This window comes from Fukomys damarensis, unplaced genomic scaffold (genome assembly GCF_012274545.1).
Source record: "Fukomys damarensis isolate Sample0158 unplaced genomic scaffold, DMR_v1.0_HiC HiC_scaffold_26, whole genome shotgun sequence".
Taxonomy (NCBI): Eukaryota; Metazoa; Chordata; class Mammalia; order Rodentia; family Bathyergidae; genus Fukomys; species Fukomys damarensis.
In genome coordinates, this window is record NW_022900938.1 from 14440838 (window position 1) to 14461535 (window position 20698).

General features: G+C 38.8%; 1 protein-coding gene across 2 annotated transcripts in view; it reads left to right on the plus strand.

Annotated features, from left to right (window-relative positions):
• Pde1a (phosphodiesterase 1A) overlaps positions 1–20698 on the plus strand; it is a 313193-nt gene that overhangs the window by 63773 nt on the left and 228722 nt on the right. The gene's annotated exons all lie outside the window — the stretch shown is intronic.

Here is a 20698-nt window from a genome sequence, read left to right on the forward strand (position 1 = left end):
GTAATCGGAGTACAAATTGTGCACCATGAAGTTCTTATTGACAGATGACCTCAGATCGTGACTCAAATGAAAAGCAGAAATTTTACTGATGGATGATTCTTCATGTAGGGTAGGAGTATGCAATACATCTTGGAGTAACTTTTATAAAATTGATTAAAATTATTAGAAAGCATTAAAAAGTCAGATCTCAGTTACTTCAATAATTGCATAGGGTATAATACTTTCTGCTGTTGCTAGCAATAACAAAAATTTTAAGGACCAGCGTGTATTTATTCCTCATTACATTTCCATATACATATATATATATATGCTAATATTACTATGTATTTATATACCTGTAATATTTTCATAAGGAGAAAAATCTTTCATGAACATATTTTTATAGCACTAGTCATCAGTGTGATTCAGAACTAACCTTAACTTCACTGGGAATTGCAGAAGATTCACTGAAGTTATTTGTGTAAATTAGATTTGCTAGGTCTTGTATATGGTGATTTATGTACCTTTGAAATTCTTTCTCATTCTCATAAACTGATATACAAACAGTGCCAGCTGTAAATATCTACGTTTTCCCTTTTTGTAGTGGGGATACATAACTTTTTGCAAATGTGAACAATTCTTACTTCTTGTGCTCTATGCGGTTTTTTAATTTTTTTGGTACCAGGGATCAAACTCACATTTGCCAGGCAGGTGCTGTGCCGTTGAGCTCATTTTTATACATAATGAGTAGCTAGCAATCCCACTCTGTAGTTTTAATGGAACCTCTGTCTAACGAAGAAATTATAAGTTGCAAAACCTGATTTCTTGGAAGTTAGAAAAACAAAGCCATGGCATTCAAAGGAATGAGCCTGATTTGATCTTAACCAGTTCTTGATGTAATCAAACTACTGGGATTTTTCTTTCTGTAGTAATGTTGTTTATTTTATTTATAAAACAAACATTTTGGGGAAGTATCTTGATGTCATTGGTATACTGTTTCCTGCCATGAGCCCATAAATCCCTTTTCATGGGTAAATGCTTATGTGTTTGCCCCTGTGCTAACAAAGGCACATGACTGAGTTAGCTTCCTAAACTGACCAGGCCTAAATTCCACTCAAGATTGGTTTTATAGCTCATTTCTTCAACTGCAAACTTTCTGTATCAATTTGGCAGTTTATGCCCTTGTTTTTTCTCTCATTTTCCTCGGTCTAGGCCCTCATTCTCCCTAGTGAATTCATTTTTGTGGGTGCCACATTTTTTGAAAATCTGATATGAGGATGCTTTTTCCCTTTGGTAGGGAAAACAGAGAAGGAATTCGTTTAGCAGTAGGTGTCAGTAAAGATAATGCCAGTGCTAATAATTATCTCATAACTTAGAAGCCAATATTTATTGAACTCTTACTATATGCTATGTACTGTGGTCAGAAATGTCTGTATTTATATTATCATTTTAAGTCTTGGCAAGAACCCTGTGAGATATGAGCAGTTTTATCTGAAATATTTTTATTCTTCAGTCAGTATTGTATGTGCTTTACGTAGATCATCTAAATGGTATAATTTTACCTGACGTAATATCAGCAGTCTAAACATTTTTAAAACATTGTTACATCTACTATATCCCATACAGAATTGTCAAACTCTATTCTAATTTTTAAAATTCACTTGGGAAGTCCTATGAAGTAGCTCTTTTTCTCATTTGTTTTTCAAATAAGGAAACTGAGGCATTGAGATATTAAGGAAATTAGCCAAGATCAAATGACTGGTGAGTAGCAGAGCCAATATTCAAGCCTGGGTCATCTTTCAGATCTAATTTTATGAATATTTGAACTTCATAATTCTTTTCAGTAATAAAAATGTAGGTAAAAATTTCAAGGAAGGAGTGTAAAGTGCCTCTGAGAGAATGTGGAAAACAAACTTTCACTGAAATAAAACTCAGACAGATGTATTTTCTGCTTTCAGCCTAAAAGGCCATTGACAATATTTGAAACTCAAAACCCTCACTTGCTGAAGGAATAGGGCAAAGGCAAAGAGCTGAGGAAGTTACTCCACTCAAACTTACATTTAAAAATATAAGCCTGGTGTAGTGTCGCACACTTGTAATCCCAGCACTTGGGAGGCTGAGGCAGGAGCATGACAAACATGAGCCCCGCCGGTGTAACTGAGAGACCCTGTTTTAAGAGGAAAAATAAGAAATGGCCTGGAGAGGGGGGGCGGGGAGAGAGAGGGGGAGAAAGGAAGAGAGGAGAGGAGAGGAGAGGAGAGAAAGTAATGGAGAGGAGAAGAGGGGTGGAGACAGAGAGAGAGAGAGAGAGACGGAGAGAGAGAGGGAGAGAGGGAGATCCAGTGAAGGATTACCTTTGACCTTATGAAAGGATAAAGGACCGTGCATTAGAATGCCTTGTAGCCTCAGTTTCCCCAGAAGCAAATACGGCATCTGAACCAAATAGTCTCTATAGGACCTTTCCACACCCTCCCGTAATTACCGTCTCACCTGCCATCAAATGGGATCAGAGTGGATTTTGACTGCTCTGCAGGACAAGAGAGCATGAAATAAATGAAATAATAATTTGGACTTCAGCCTCTAAACCACACCAAGCTTCTAATGCGGCTGAAAGGAACTGTAAGTGAATATATTTGTTGGTGGATTAACTTGGCTGCTGTGCTCAGGAGTTAGCAGTGGGTGATACGTGATGTGGAAAGAACAGAGTGCTGCTCTGGAATTCCTTCGAAGTTTTTTCTCTCAGTTATAAATATCTGAGATTGCTCCAAAAATTCACAGTGGAATGGTCATATTTGCTTTATAATTATGGAGTTTCAGGGCACCTGTAAATCAGACTTCACCAAGGGAATTCATAAGTTGAAAACAGCAGTTGGAAGGTAGCTCTAAACTACCTTTCTTTAAAAAATCTTCTTTTAACATGAGAAACAAAAACAATCTAAATGAGAAGACTAAGAAAGTCATGGGATTTAATCCGTCAATTAATTAACTAATTGAAATGTGCTCAACAGTGTTTCAAATAAGAAAGGAAGAGAGGAAATAAATCAAAATAATATTGGTCATATTCAGTGTGCCAAGCATGATATGTTCCTGGAGTATTAGGAAAACCAAGGATCTGCATAATTAAAAATGTTTACTGAGCCACAATATAGGACTAAGTCACTAAAATGCAGCTGTGGCCTGTGGTCTGACTGGAATCTAGGCAAACCCAGAGATGTGGAGCAAGAGCAACTGGATAAGGTCACAAAGCCAGGTCTCCAAGGAGAGCTCGTATCCTAGCTGTGTAGAGTTCATGGTCATCAGCAAACATCCACGAGACAGGTAACGGATGGAACTTGGAAACACAGGGTCCTTCCTAAACATGTGAATACACTTCCAGGGGCGACACCTGACAGTCATGCACGGAGTCATTCATCAACCACTCGTCAGCTAAAATGTACAGAAGTCTAGTAGGGAAACCCACTGTGGACATTGGAAATTGCCATGTATAGCAGAAAAGGAGTCATGCTGTAAAAAAGCATTGATAAGGTCTGTGGTCGTTCAGAGGTGGAAAGTAGGGGCCACCAGAGAAAGTACGGTTGCAAAGATCATCTTTGGGCTGGGCCTTACAAGTTAGACAGGGGTGCCCCTGAGGTGGGATTTCTTGGTCTCTAGGCCTGGACGATTGCTGTCCTTATTGGAAGTATAAAGCTCTGTAATTGGGCATGGTCTGCAGCATGTTTCTTCTATTCATCTCTACTTATGGTACATGTTGCCATCAACCAAAAAATTTCTTTAGTAGGGAGGGTTGGTGAGAGCTATCAGAATTTGGTGGGAAAGGCAAAGAGTAGAGGGTCGGTGTATGTTTGCAGCCTAAAAAAGCTCCTGATTGTGGTACAGTCCTTTTATATGGCCAGGCCATACTTTGACTCGTGGAAATTATTACTCAGAGATGACATGAGAAATGAAGACATCAAATCTAAGTGAAGGGCGGGGTGTGGATGGGTCTCAGTTCAACCCCCCATTCCATAAACAAAACAGAAATAACTAAGTGCACCATTATCAAAGGATACAGAGGAACAGTAAAATTTAGGAGGGAAAATAGCTTGCAATAAAACATGAACAAGAGTATCCATTTGTTTGTAAATGAAAAAAAAAAATCCTCCAAGTGAATATTTGCCTCATTGTCCTTTTGAAGCTAACGAAGATTTGAGGGTAATTCCAGAGTTTTATATATAGATTAAAATTTAAAAACAAAATATTTTATGCAGGTTTAGTATATATGAAGGCCTTGTCTAAGTGATCTACATGTATCATCTCATTTATCAACTATAGATATCTCATAAGGTGGTCATGATTGTCTTCCTTTCTTTGCAGATGAGGGATAGAAGTTTAACTATTTTAAGTAATTTCCAGAGATCACACACATTGTTAGTAGAAGGTAGGATTTCAAATTTGAGGAGGTTACTCCAGAGAGCATGCTTTGAATTCTGTACTAGCATGTTGCTTAATCATTTAAAGTCACATTAAATCAATTGTTTGAGCTAACACTCCATACCTGTGATATGGGTTAATTTACCCAACAACAAAATTATCGCCTTTGTTAGAATTTTACTCCTCACACTTCTCTTTACAAAACAAATTGTCAGCCTGTATAATTCTTGGCTTTGAAATAGACATATGCCATTGGTTCTTGGGTTTGATATTTCAGACTGAGTTCTTAGTCTTAGTCAAAGACTAAAAGAAAGATTCTACTTAATTTAAAGATATTTAATGGCAGTAAAATTTCCCTACCTCCTCGGGCCTGATTTATTTGTGGTAAGCACGATGCCATCATGTGACCAATGAGTAAAATAAGTTTATTTTTGTCTTATGTTAACTAAAATTTGAGAGAATTTTGACTTCAGTGGTGCGTCCTTTTCCCAAAGCTCAGTAATCTACCATCTCTAATGGTCTGCAGACTTGGTAATGACCTGTGCCCTTCATCTAGTGAGCATTTTTAAAGAAACTACACAGGGATGGGGTGCGGCTCAGTGGCTGAGCCTTGTCTAACATGTGGAAGGCCTTGGGGTTTGGTCCCCAGCACTAGGAAACAAAACAAAACAAAGCAAAACAATCTCTGGGAAAACATGGCAGATCATTTTGATCATTTTACTTTTAATCAAATTATTCTGGCTACATTTAAAAAAGTAATAAATATATTAATAAAAGCTGAGACGATGTAAAACCAATGCCATCATCGGAATTTAAATTTAAATGAGTTATAAAACTTTCTTTTACTTTTATCTTGCATATTAGCATTTTAAATAGTGGTAAATACTGAATATTCATGGCTCAGCATGTTACCCCATTCCTCTCATAACTAATTGCCTGATGAGGTTCAGTGAAATGTTCTTTTGATGCTAAAGGCCCTTGACCATACTGAAAAAAATTAAAATGTCATGACTGAGGGTTAAAGAAAGCACTTTTAGGAGGCATGTACAGTTTTATGCCAACACACTAATCTTTAAAACAGCTCAAGTATTTTTAAGCTTCAATAATGGAAAAAACAATATCGGGCAGGAATGAAACAGGAAGTGTTTAAATTGTTATTGCCGTAGGCAGAAACTGATTCGCCCAATAGTATTAAAAGCAAAATAATACTTTGATTTTTCATATTGGCTAAACACTTGAATTATATTCTTGTGCTAGAGATGTCTCTCTTATGTATAGTTTTCACACTGAAGCTACATTGATTTTTATTCGCCTAAAATATTTTCCTTTAAACTCCCAGATCAGCTCTCTAAAACAATATTTATCAGTTTCAACTCTCCTGAAGGGAATCACCAGCATTTGTGAAACCTAGAAAAAATAATCTTGTTTAGAAGCAAAACAATGTCATTTGATTCTGTGTCAGATGGGAAGAAAGAATGTTTATTTTGAGGAGGGAGCTCAAGGCATACGCTATGCTTAGGGATTTGTTTTACTGCTGTTTTTATATCAATAAAAAGCTGACTTCAGGCTCTTCAATCAACCCTGTTGAGATTTTAATATTTATATTTAGAAGGAAGTCCCTTTATATTTCCTCATTGTCCTTTGGAAATATTTCCATATCTTCAGTGAATGATGTTAGGAATTAATCTCGTTTGCTTTTCTTCTACACTAGACTTAAGCGCTAAGAAAAACAATCACTTTCCAGCAGACACAAACTCAGTTAATCGCATCAAATGCTCAGCCATCATATTATGCATTTTCAAACACAATTATAGGATGGCCTAACATAGTCTAAAATTCCATTTTCCACAGCCAATAAAAACAATTTTGTTGGTCTAGATCCAAAATATGCCAAGTTTAACTTGCATATCTCAGTACTGTTTTAGCATGCCAAACCCCAAGGGTCAGCTGTCTTTTCCACTCCTTTTCCTTGTTCTCTTCTAACAGAAGAGTACTAAATTAAGTGCTGAAGATACTGTCTTGGAAAAGAAGCATTTTATATTTACAGATGCATACGTGCGTGTGTGGGTACACATGGATGGATGGATGGACTTGGTTTCTTTTAGGTAAATGGAAGTGTATAGGAGCTAAGATCTTACTGCTAGTCCTGTTCATTGTAATGAACTGCCATTGCTTCTAAGCCTTAGTGAACACAGGTAGACATAATTGTACCTATAGATATGGATCCGATTTCACTCCAAACTCAACATTTGCAGATATGATACAGATGTGCATTTATTAATTGCTAATCGATTTTGTACAAGGCCATGCTAAAGAAGTATACAGTATAAAATACATTATTCCTCAATCTTGCACAAAACAAGATAGGAAAATTAGTGATGGACCAAAAGAAGTAAAAGAGCTATTGCAGTTGTGCTGCTGATGCCTTTAAGCGGACATAGAGACTTTCAACAAAGAAGGGATGTTGATCTCAGATTTGATTCTTAGGGAACCTTCCAGATGCAGGGGACATCCACACTGAGGGCTGAACAGTATCCAGGATGCCTGAGGGAAGGACGTGAAGAAAGCATATTCTATAAGCACAAGGACTTTGAACCCATAAATTCTTGGAGGGAGAACAGTGATTTCTGAGTAGGATGGCTGAAGGCTGTAGTGGGTGAGTGGGTGAGATTTTGAGGGATGGTGCTGGAATATTACATCTATCTGTATGTCTCTATATCGGTGTGACTTCTGGGTCATAAATAGAATACACAGTATTTCATTTTATAGGATCCGATATTGAGTTTGACCACTTTAGGGACACCTGGGAATGACAAGGCGATTTTAAACTAATGGGAATTTGACCTTTAATGGGCTTTATTTAATCAGTTATCAAAGGTAATGTGTGCGCAGAAATGTTATCCAAAATCAAAAGCTTTCTAGGCCCCAGGGAAACTCAAAACTAGTATGTCAATGAAGATAAAAGATGGTGTTTTTATTTTTTACTTGAAGACTCAGGTGAGCCTCAGTGAACATCAGCCGTAGACTACTGATTTCACTTATTATTTTAGCCTCTAATCCCCCCATTTCATCTCTGTAAGTGACTTTTTCCCTCTTTTATCAACAAACCTCCACCTGTTCAAATCCCTCGTTGCCCATTTAGTATCTGCACCGAGGCTATCCTTCCGTATTGCGAACTAACAATGCGTCAGCAGTGAGCGTTCCACTTTATATCTTGTTACCAATCTGGGTCTCCTTACACTTTTCTCTAGCCAGAAACCTAAGTATTTTCATAGCATCCTTTCCTTTATTATTCAGTACATCTAATTATTACCTCAGCCCTGTATGTATATTACCTCTGTTAATTTCACTCAAATATTCTTTTCCAGTGAATGCCTCTGCCTTATTTTAAACTACAATAATCTCTACTTAGATTACTCTAACAGACGTTCTGCTGTTATCTTAGCACCCACACTTATAATCCTTAAGAACGCATTCTATGTTTATATTGGTGAGATCTTCCTAAACTGCAAAGTGGAAGGTGCCACTCCCTGAGAGCAGCCCCCAAGTGACTTCTCGTCGTCCTAGGGAATACAGTCTCGGCTCCACTGTGTGACATACATGCACTGGGCTGTAATTTTCCCAGCTTCATTTCCTGCCATTCCCCCTCATACTTTTACTTCAAGTTATATCAAGGCACCTGATGCCATGGTATTTCATGCTTCTGCATTTTTGCTTTTTGTCTTTTCCCTCATTGTGGTTCTCACAGACTGTTTCCCCTGGTGAACTTCTGATCGCTGGCTAACCCTTGCTAAAATACAATTTCCTTCACGAGTCTCCTTTTCCTTCAGAGTTTCTTTCGCTTCTTTTATTTCATAAATGCATTTATTGAATTGTATTGAAATTCCATTAAAAATAGATTATATTTTCCCTTTTAAACTTGATCTTCTGGAGGAGAGGGGCCATATTTTAATAATGCTCCTGGTATATCTTTTGTCACTTGGGCACGAAAGTCAAAACATGTTTCTTTAAAAGGTAGGAATAAGCCAAAAAAAAAAAATCTCCTATCTAATATCAAAGTTTACCTTGCAGTATGCCTAGGCCCCAGTGGAGGTCAATTACAACGCCTTAGTCAAACACAGTCAGTTTTTCTCTGTTGTTGGGACAGAATGCTGATTCCTTGATTGTGTCAAGAAAAAGATACTGGTACAAGAAAAGTCATTCTCTCTAAATACAAGTAGCATTAAACAAGATGAAATTCTCACATTGTGAGAAACTGGTGAGGTGGAGAAGCAAGGGTACAGCAGATTCATTTCCTCCAGCTTGGGGGCACTTGAGGTTAAGCCCTCCCCAAGAGGAAAAGCAGGAGGAACTCTACCATGGTTGGGAGGGTGAATAACTGGACCTTGAAGGTCCCTTCAGATTCTAGGAATCTGTGGTTCTATTTATAGCAATAACTCATTACCTCAAGGTCAAAAAATAGATATGTATGAGCTCCTATACTGAAACTAGAAGACAGGGCTCTGTAGTTGTCAACAACCGAGAGTGAGTTCAGAATCTCCAAAAGTTTAAGAAGGTTAGACTTAATCAGTAATAGACTTGAAGCTCATCCCTGGAAAAAACTGTCCATAAAATAGGAGCTAGAGAAGACAGTGAAGATAATAACACGAAACAATCATAAGGAACAGAGAAAGAGAATCCAGGTGAACCATGGGAAGCAACGGTGGTTAAATGCGTGGGCTATGGAGGGAGGCACCCCTGAGTTCTAACCCTTGCTTTGCCAGTTCCAGGTGTGTGATCTTAGCTATATCTAAAAGAGGGGGCTGATTTCTTCCTAGATTACCTCTGTGTTTTAGAAGGGTTCTCAGCAGTGCTTGGTACTTAGTTTGTCTCAGTAAATGACAGCAGCTCTTTGGCAGAACATGGACTAGGTAGACTTTACAATTCCGTGAATGGAGCCCACCCATCTGTTTTAGTGAAGGCAAGACATCTTAGGATGTGACTTTGAAAAAAAGCAGGGAATTTAAAAAATACGTGGGTTGCTGCTGACATGGTTTTAAAAAGACACATACTTCAGTATTGGAGAGCCGTAGAGATTAGAGTCAAACCACAACTTCAATTTCAAATGTATTCTGATCTTATTTTTTTCCCTTGAGCTCTCAGTGATGTTTTATTTATCCACTTTAGCTCAGTGAAGATTATACAACAAACAAATGGTAAAATGTGAACTTCAAAACCTCTAAATATTTAGTCTTCTGCTTTTAGTTCACTGATTCCACGCATCAATAGGGCTTATCTTGGAGTGTGACCCAAACCAAACTTATGTGTGTTTGAAATCAAGTCTTATTTCTAGGGTTCAACCTCACATAAATGAACATCATCAAATAATTATATTTTTAAAGATGTGATTAGCCAAGATACTTTTTTTTTCCCCATGAAGGCTGTTATTAAAACTAAGAAAACAATCATGTAGAGGCAGTGTAATATGTTAATAAAAACAAAGTTGTTGACATTGAATTAAATTGAATTCAAATCTTATTAGTGTAACATACCAGGTGGATGGCCTTTGGGAAATTATGGAACTTTTCTGAACTCTGTAGTTTTCCCGAGTGTCAATTAAATGCCTGAAAAATCTATCTTTTAGGTGTATTATGTAGAACTAAGCAAAACAGAACATATAAAATGTAGTGCCTGGTACATAATATATGACTTACAGGTGCTTACAACTCTTCTCCTCCCATACTTTCCACTGGGTTAGTTGGAAAAAAGAGCAGATAGGAAAGATTTTTATTTTCTAGGACCACATAGCAAGATGAAGGTCCATGGCATGAAAAAGATGTAGAATTTCTAAGATAGATTTGATTTTCAGTATTCTATTCCGGTATTGGTCATGCATCATATAGTGCAGGACCTGATAGTTTCAGTGATGGCCTTGCAAAAATGTCACTGATCAGTTTAAATCTTACATGGAATTTGAATTCAGAGCTTAATAAAATGAACATACAAATAAATGATAGCAACTATGCCATGTCATAGAAAAACTAATAGCAATGTTGGGTTGATACAAAAAAACAAGATAACAATTCCAGAGATGAGGCTGTAAGAATAGATCCTTGCAATGTATTTGGAGTGAGGGGATTTGTCAGTAGAAGCAAAGAGAAAAACTGAAGATGGAAGGAGTTTTTTGAGACATTAATTGAAGTAAAGGCACAAGTATCAGGGTCTATTTTTATTCTCTTTGTTAATAATCACTTTTGTTTTAGAAAAGTAAGAGTGATCTATTTCTATACATTTGGGTTATTGACACAGAACCTATCATGTATGCTGTTGAAAGTTTGGAAAATTCAATGGTTATTTCTATTCAAAGCCGGCATGAGTCATGATTATCTCTGTTGCTGTCTAATTCTTAAAGCCTGGAGAAGTCAATAGGTTAGTGTTTAGGAATTTTCCATTTACTGACACTGATTCAATTAATTTCCTGGTGGTAGTTCTGCACATTTATTTACAGACATTACTGGAAGCTTAAGACAGATTCAAACAGTTATTAATTTTTAGATCCACTTAGAAACCAAACAAAATATGGAGGAAAGCTGGTAATGGTGACTCAGTACTGAAGCTAAGTTGATGCTTTAGTGATAAGACTTCAGAGTTGTGGAGGAATTAAACTAGCCTCAGTATACAGCCACCTTTGAACAACTTTCCACTGACTGAAGAATTGGAAGTAAGAGTTTTTTTTCTTTTAAATTTTTTTTCAGCTTTAATTGAGTTTATTGGTACATTTTAGGGATTTTTGACGTGTTTGAGAAGTAAGAAAATCTCTGAAGGACCATGCCTTTAAACTGTGGTATCACAAGGATTATTTCCCTAATTACAACCCCTTTTCTTATGTGATAGGGAGTAGCCTCCTTAACTCTACTGGATAATGTGCTTTAAAAATTATGTGTTGTTGTACGGTGGTTATAGCTTGTAAGACTCTCCTTGCTCTTCTTCTTAGCCTGCTTGTTGAGTATCTGCATCCTTCAACCATCTTCTTTTTAGTTCCTTATCTCAAAGGGAATTTTATATTAAGGAGGCTTCTTTTTGTAATGTTTCTTTAACTACCCACGATGTAAAAGTAATTTCCTTTTCCAGTAGAGTTATATATTGCTTGATTCCATACTGAGCGGTGGGTGTTTGGCTATGAGGATTTATTTTAAATGATTTCCTTTGTTGTTGTTGTTGTTGATGATGATGATGATGTTTTCACAGAATGTCACACTATTCAAAGGAAGCTGTTCGCCTGCCAGCACTGAAGGCTGTCAGAACTTGTGGGAGTACTAATTAGAGCCAATCAAACTTTAACTGACCTGCTTCTCCACTTCACTGGCAAAGAGGAATTTCTCCTACTTGGTGAAGTAGAAGACTCAATTTGGAGGGACATAAATAACGTGGGAGTTGGCAAATTGAGGGAGCAGTTTTCTTTGTCACTACAAGGTATAAATTGGGCTCCCTTATTAACTCATTTAAGAAAACTACAATTCCATATATTTTTATTGCATAAGTAGCCAATAAAATTTAAGTCAGATGCACAAATTCAGAGAATCTAGTTTAGGTTTTTTGGTACTGGGGATCGAACTCAGGCCCTTGCACTCGTGAGGCAGGTGGTGGAACCACTGAGCTAAATCCCCAGCCCAAAGAGCCTCGTTTAAAACTGTTTACTTATTTGAATCTGAAAGGGAGGGGAAAAATATTTTTAGTGGAATTTCAGCCACTTCAAAAGTGGTTTTGAGTTGTATTGTGAATTTTACCATTCCTCATGGTCTGAAGTGTGCCCTCCAACGTCTGAAAGGGAGGGGAAAAATATTTTTAGTGGAATTTCAGCCACTTCAAAAGTGGTTTTGAGTTGCATTGTGAATTTTACCATTCTTCATGGTCTGAATGTGTGCCCTGCAACATTCAGGTGTTTCCCAGACGATGACAAAAGGCTTCATGGTCTGGACCGAGAACATTTCCCCAATACTCATGCACTCGCAAGTGGGGCGTTTGGAAGGGGATTGGATTGTAAGGATGACAGAGCTGACTTGCTGTTAGGAGACAGGGTCTGGTCAGAAGAGGCAGAGGATGACTGGGGCTGTGACTTGGAAGGAAGTCCTTTTCTCCCAGGCTCCTCTTCTATCTGTATTTCCTGTCTGGCCATGGTGTGAGCAAATTTTCTCCACCAGACCCTTCTACCAGGCCATTTCTGCCGTGGAGCCAGCTGACTATGGACTGAAAACCTGACCAAAATAAACTCTCCTCTTTTAAGCTGGGGATGTCAGATGTTGTGTCCCAGCAACAAGAAAAGTGAGTAAGACAGGGGTTTTCAAGAGGTGATTAGGTTAGGAAGGCTGCTTCCTTCCTAAGACAAACAGGGCTTCTTTAAAGAAGCTTCATGCCATGTTTTGCAGCTTGCCTTCGCCCTCGGCACACCAGATGGTGACGGCTCGATCTTGGACTTCCCAGAGTCCAGAACTATGAGACAGTAATTTTCTGTTCTTCATAAATTTCCCCATCTCAGGCCTGCTGTAAGAGCAGCACAAAATAGACTAAGACACCACTGTGTTTGTTCTCAAATATGTAAAGTTCCTGACTTGAAGAAGTGTATTGACAAACATTTTCCAATGAAACACATACAGAAGTATCACAAAATGCTGCGAATGATTACAAGGGATGAGTAAGAGTCTAGTTTTAGGTTCTGTCACACATATGAAGAAAAATATATTTTTGGTGTAATTTGAGGGGGTTTATGGTAAGGATGAGTTAGCTGTTCTGATTATTCCTGCAGTCACTGTATCGTATAGTATGAGTTTATGCATGCAGTGAACATATGAATTCACAAACAAGTAACTATTGGAGATTATGATACTATGAGGGAGACAGAGATGTGCTCTAAGTATGTTAAATTCAGATGGGGGTGTTCAGGAGAGTCAGCTGCCTGAAGACATAAAATCTGAGCAATGAGCGGGACAAAGAACATTTCAAACAGAGTAACAGTGGTGTCCAGAGAGCCAGGAAAGACCGTGGAGCTGCAGAAAAGCATGCCCCTGTTATCAGATGGAAGGGAATCAGCTAAAAAGTCCAGCTTGGGAAAAGGGGGATGGACAGGTGAGAGCCAGAGGAAGCAGCATGTTCCTCTGTGGTGTGGTGTGGTGTGTTCACTGTGCTCACCCGGAAATGAATGAGTAAGACAGCATCATACTGTAATGGGGCATAGTGTGCTTTCCTTGATTCCGTGTTAGTGATATGACCTTTTCCCTGTCAGCCAGAGGCATCCGCCTACCTCTTGCAGGAGTGCGGAGCAGGCCTGATATTAGCACAGATGAAAGCAAAGACAAATAAGAAGCCAGCTTTGAATACCTGCATGGAATGTTTGAGTCTCCTGTAGGACAGTAGTCCTACAGTTCAGACTTCATTCATACCAACAAGGGTTTCCAAAGTTCCTGATACTCTATCATATGTACATAGTGAGGCTTGTAGACCCGAACCCGGGGTTAATTATAAACCATGGGTAAAAGGTACTCAGGAGATACATTAAGTAGAAAATCCTTTGTAGGATGGAGAAACTTATCTCTTCTGCCCAGCTGAAGTATTATATAGAAAAGAGCACTGTAAACTCAATGAGGAAAAAGAAACAAAGAAAAGAGCACTGTAACAGGAGATGTTTTGTGCAAGTGGATAAAGTATTTTGACCACTTTCCTGTCAGATGAAATCCCAAGGAGGGGAAAATGTTTGGTTGAAAGTGAAAGCTTGAAGCAGAGAGGATTTTGCCATGACTTAGTAAATTAAAATGGCTGTGGCCAGTCCCAAGCTTCCCTCAGTGCCAGTGTGGGACAGATGTCCAAGGAAGGCCTGCCGGCCCGGCCCCGTGGTGTGGAGGCACTGTTACCGGACATGATCCTGCTGTGCCTCAGGTGGCAAAGGTTAAGAGTCTCAACAGAGATCCAGTCGAGGATCTGGGTGAGGCTGAGAGGAACTGGCAGCACCACCGAAGTCTGAGGTGGCCTCACTGAGCAGAAAAGTGACTACGGTTCCCGGATGGGGTGAATGAACAGAATAGCCATGGAGTTGAGCTGTTGGTGTCTGAAGGATCCAAGTGATGAGACAGACAAGGGGCACTGCTGCAAAGACTGGAGTACACAGAGAACAGAAAGGACCTGCAGGTTTGGCCATGTCTTTTCTGCCACCTTGAAGTCCTGAAAAGTAACTCCTTATCCAGTCACATGTCTCCTTGAAGAAAATCAGTGCTGGGGAGGAAATACAAAATCTATACGGTACTTTTACTAGATAGGAATGAATTTTTGAAAAAAGGAGACATATAAAAAATGATAGGGACATAGATGATCACTTTGTTCACATATTTGTGCATTTGATAAATAACCACTGAGTGTCTCTTATGAACCACACACAGGGAATATCACAGACCCTTAACTCAGCCTTTCTAGAGTTCACATTCTAGAGAAGGTATTTCCAAGATGAAGCAGTAAAGACAGTCAAATAGGAAAAAACAAAGAGGCTACAATCGAGTTTCTTATTTGAGACATGCACTATATTTTAAATTTTACAACCACGAGGGTGGAAAGCATTCTGGTGGTGCACATGACCTCTTGGTGGCAAAGCAAAGCTAAAAATGACTGTGAAGCTTATTCTTGGTTGACCTCTTATCATAGAGTCTGTGAGAGAGTCAGAGGGTGTCAGAGCAGGAAAGAATCTGAAAGGTCATCTGGCCCAACCTCTTAGTTTGACTAAGAGGAAAACTGGCAACATAGACGCAGTCAGAGAAAATTGCTGCAACAGCAGGGTTTACAATACTGTCTGTGATATTAGTCCAGGGCTGTCTATAACAGAGCACATCTTCCATTAAAGTTGTGGTTGGAAATATTCATTGATTAGCCTTGTTCACTTCACCTTCATTTCTCCAGTCCCTTTGGAAGAGAATTTAGGGCTGGCTCTTGTAAATATTGGGACCATAATGGACAATGTTACAATATTTAAGTAGGGTAAGACGTTAGGAGAACAGGCACTCCATACAGGGGTTGGTTATTTCTCCTCTCTCATCACAGAATTCTAATTGTAGCCCATACAGGGGCCAAGCATCCTCAGAGGCAACAGAATGCCTCCATGGCAACTGTTTTACTAGGAGATCAATGCTTGGGCACAGGAAAGAGAGATCTGCGTTCAAATCCTAGCTCCACCATGCATCAACTAGCTTCTTAATCAGTTGTGAAACCTGTGATAAGACATTTATTACAAAAAATGACTGAAATGCTGAAAGCTGCAAATGAATTACCTGGAAAGGATTGATTTGATCTAAATTCTCTCTGAAGGGTGCTACTCTTGTCACAGCAACGGATTTCCTCCAGCAGAGAAGGGGCATAGTTATAGTTAGTCCATCTGGAATGATTCATACTGAGTCAACTATCTTAAGGTATAGTCAGCCAAGTAATGTTTTCCTTTGCTGGTGCAATATTTATGGCTGTGAAAAACAAAAATTGTGGTATTGTGTGCATCTAATAAATATATTATACTGTTTTGGGGTCTATTTAGATCTAGGTACTTTTCTGGGGAATATCATGGATACATTTTATCTTTCATGTATGATGTGCCCCAAAATGAACAGTTAAGAATGACTGAAGTAGAGATTAGGTATATATAAGATACTCAGTCATACAGAAAGCTAGTGTGGCATGAACTGACTCATGGTCAGCTTGAAACACTGAGCTTAAATTGAAACACTGAGCAGTTTTGGGTGTGGAAGACCCACGTGAGGATTGTTGCAAATGGCATAAAAAGAGAACTGGAGGATACGATCCTTTGCTGTTGATTTTCTCGGAGAAGCTTGCCACAGCTGGTTTCCCTGGAGCAAACTTGACAGTTCTCATTGGAGGAGGAACTTGCATCCTCACTGTCCCTGGGAATGGCTGCTGTTCTCCTCAGGGGAGCTCTGATTTTTGCTGTGAGCATCACTTCCTGGTTCCATTGTGGATCCTTCAGCCTGGTGGCACAGATCCTTCACCCTTCAGGCTCTCTAGCTTCCTCCACTGTGTCTGGGCCTCCTCACTGTAGATCCTGGATACAGACTTGCATGAGACATTGCTGTGGGCTCTGGGCCTCTGGCTGGACTCGTGGAGGACTTTGCCTTGGGCTCTAGGCCTTCAGCTGGAGTTTTTTGAGACACTGCTGTGGGATCCAGGCCCTCAGCTGGATTCTTCAGATCTTTAGCATAGGGACGGATCTCTAGCACTCCTCTGCATTTGACTTTTTTTTGGTGAATCTTATAAAATAATCCTATAAATTATATGTCTTGTATTAAATCTATTCCCTCAAAATCCCTGACTATAACAGCTCATTTTCCCTTTGCTGGAAGGCAGGGAGGAAAGAGTGACAGAAGCAGGGCTTACAAAATAAAATAATATGATACGTATGTAGTGATAAAATATAAAGTGTCATCTAATTCTCTCTTACATATCTTTTTCCCTCCACTTAATTAAAAATTTTCTTAAATATAGAAATTATCATACTGTGTTTAATTAAACTATGTTGAAAATAAAAAGAGCATATATTTAATCTCAGACTGATATTTGGCTACACTTATGTGGTTAAAATAATAACTTGCAGTTGCATTTGTTTTCCATTGTTTGAATGGCATAATATCAAATGCTCTTTCTGCTACTGCATGTTTTGGCACATGTACAGCATATCATAAACAGAGCCAGGAAAGAAACTATAACAATGAAGACAGGATACAAAATCAATAGCTCTTCTAAACATCAATAACGAACTACCTGAGGAAGAAATCAGTAAAACAATTCCATTCACAATAGCTTCTAAATACATACATACATATGTATCTAGGACTCAACCTAACCAAAGAGGTGAAAGGCTTCTATAATGAAAATTACAGAACACTGAAGAAATCAAAGAAGATCCTAGAAGATGGAAAGATTTTCCATGTTTATGGGTCAGCAGAATTAATATTCTCAAAAAAGCCATATTACCTCAAATGATCTGCAAATCCAACGTAATCTCCAAAATGCCAATGACCATTACTGAACTAGAAAAAAAATCCTAAAAGTCATTTTATGAAATATGAAAACTAAAGACTCAGAATAGACAAACTGATACTAAGCGAAAAGACCAAGGCTGGATGTATCACGATACCTAATTTCAAATTATACGATAAAGCTATAGAAACAAAACCAGCATGAAACTGACACAAAAATAGGCACACAGACCCAATGGAATAGAAGAGATGACACAGAAACAAAAGCACACAACTAGAGCCATCCAAATTGTGAAAAAGGAGCCAAAAAGACAGCAACTTCAACATACACACCTGGCAAAACTGAATATCCATATATAGAAGATTGAAACTAAATCCCTAACTTTCTCACCCTGTGGAAAAATTAATTCAAAATGGATCAAAGACCTGAAAGTTGTTTTTGGTTTTTTCTTTCTTTTTTAAAATCTCTCTCTCTCTCTCTCCCTCTCTTTCTCGTTAGACAGAGTCTTGCTATGTAGTTCAGGTTGGTCTTGAACTCACTATTGTAGTCTAGTCTGGCTTTGCCTCAATTTCACAGTGATCCTCCTGCCTCAGCCTCCAAAGTGCTGGGATTGCACCACCATGCCTGGAGAAAGACCTGAAACTTTGGAACTGATAGAAGAAAACATAGTGGAAACACCTGAAGCCATTGGTAGAGGCAAACACTGTATGAATGGGAATCCTAAATGCTCAAAAAATAAGAGCAAGAATCAACAAATGGGACTACCTCAAACAAAAAATTTCTGCAAGGGAAATAGTCAGTAGAGCGAGGAGTCAGGGTACAGAATGGGAGGCAGTCTGTGGAACCACTGAGCTGAATCCCCAGCCCATAGAAAGCTACCATATGGGCTGGAGGAGGAGGAGGAGGAGGAGGATGATGATGATGATGATGATGATGATGATGATGATATGATATTTTTGTACCAGGGTCAAACTCAGGACCTTGTGCTTGTGAAGCAGGAGGCAGCACCACTCAGCTAAATCCCTGGCCAGAATAGGAGAAAATCTTTAGCAGGTCCTCATCTAACAGAGGATTAATATGTGAATATATAATGAACTCACAAAACACTGTAAAATCAAATACCCCCGTTGATAAATGGGCCAAACAATTGAACACACTCTTATCTAAAGAAGTATAAATGGCCAAGAACTATATTAAAAATGGTCAACTTTTTCAGCCATTAGGGAAATGCAAATCAAAAGTATACCAAGATTCTATTTCCCCCCACGCAGAATGGCTATCATGAAGAATACAAAAAATAATAAACGCTGACAAGTTTGCTGGGGAAAAGGAGGCCTTTTACACTGCTGGTGGGGATGTAAATTAGCACAGTCACCATGGAAATCAGTTGGGAGGTTTCCTAAAAAACTAAAAATCCAACAATAAAGAAATGAAAAATAGAAGAAAAAGAAAGGTTTACCTATCTTCCAGGATTATTAAGAGAAAATGCAATGACATGCTTAGTATCCTTTTGATTGGCAACATCCTGTGAATTGATCTATGGACTTCATCACAAAAAATGAGTGACTTAAGATATCACTGTTTTACCTGAAAACAAATGAACTTCAATATTTTGTGAGCACCTAGTGTGACTGTAACAGTGGAGTGGGATGTGATCTATGGACTTCATCACAAAAAATGAGTGACTTAAGATATCACTGTTTTACCTGAAAACAAATGAACTTCAATATTTTGTGAGCACCTAGTGTGACTGTAACAGTGCTGAGTGGGATGAGTGGGATGCGGTGTGGTGTGGGAGCCTGTGAGTGTGTGTGTGTGTGTGTGTGTGTGTGTGTTGATCAGTTTCCTTGTATTGGAGACAAAATACTATACACCTGCAACTCAAAGAGCAGAGGTTTACTGTGGCTCATAGTTTTCAGCCCGTGGTTTGATGCTTCAAGTCAGAAACGGCATGGCGGAGGGCTTGGGTGCAGGAGAGCTGCGTGTATCGTGGTGGTCAGGAAACAGAGCGGGAAGAGTGAGATGGAGAGATGGACCCTGTCGGTCACACCCCAGTGACCCGCCTCCTCCTAGACCCCACCTCCTAACAGCAAGTCAGCTGTATCCCACCAGTGACGAGCCCACCTTTGGAAAGTGCGTGAAGGCTTGGAGGGTCACTGCTGTTCTTCACCTGAGTGTGTGCGTGTGTGTGTGCATGCGTGCACATGGGTGACATGTTAGAGTCAGGCTGCATTTGTTTTATCGCATCAGGAAACATATAAACACCAGTTCTGAATCCTTCTCCTGGGAGGGGAACTATTCATAATAAGTTACAGTTAATCTATTTTATAACATAATTGGCCTGGTCACATTAACATAGTGCAGTTGGGTCAATGTAATTTAAATAATAATGAGTTTTTTTTCATTTTATTGAATACTACAGTAAAGTTGATTATGTTGGTAAGGGCAACATTCTTTCCCAAACCTAAATACTCTGAGAAAAGTTAATGAAAAAAAATTTATATGTACATATATATATATGTGTGTGTATAATTTTTTTTTTTTTTGGTACTGGTGATAGAACTTGGATCCTTGCGCTTGTGAGGCAGGTGGCAGAACCACTGAGCTAAATCCCTGGACCATGGAAATATTTTTTAAAATATTTTTTTTCTTTCTGCTATGTGACTATTTAATTTATGGGTACCTTCCCATGGCTCTTCGGGTATGAAGATTGGGCTTAAACATAGTGATTAATGTAAATGTGACTTTCATTTGTCTCTCTTAATCATTTAAGAGATGAAAGAACATTAGCCTCATGTTATAGATTTCCTGTGATCGATTTAACAACTTTTACATTCTTCAGTTATAATGAAGTGTTTGAGCTTTAAGTTAGACTGAGTACTTTCTGCCATTTGAACTATACCTTGGCTAGATGTTTATTGGCATTTATGTTGAGTTTCTTTCATGATGTCCCCGAAAACCCATCTTTCCATCATGCTTTGAGGTGGTTTATTTCATTACATACAAAACCTATGGCCTGGGATCTTCTGACAGTATTGACTGAGTAGGAACTTGCTAGGGATTCAGAAAAATTCCCAACATTAGTTACAGGGGACCCTTGCCTTATGAATTCAGTTCATTTGTGAGGGCTGGTTGAAACTCAAGTTGGTCAACTGAAGGCTCAGCCTCCTCAACACAGCCTTCAGAGTCTCTCTCCTGTTTTCAGGCAGATCTCAGGGTCCTTAGAGAGACATTGGCTCAGAGGATTTCTCAATTAACCCGACAGGAAGGGATGTTGTCATGTTCCTTCCAGAGCTCTTTAAGAGTTAAA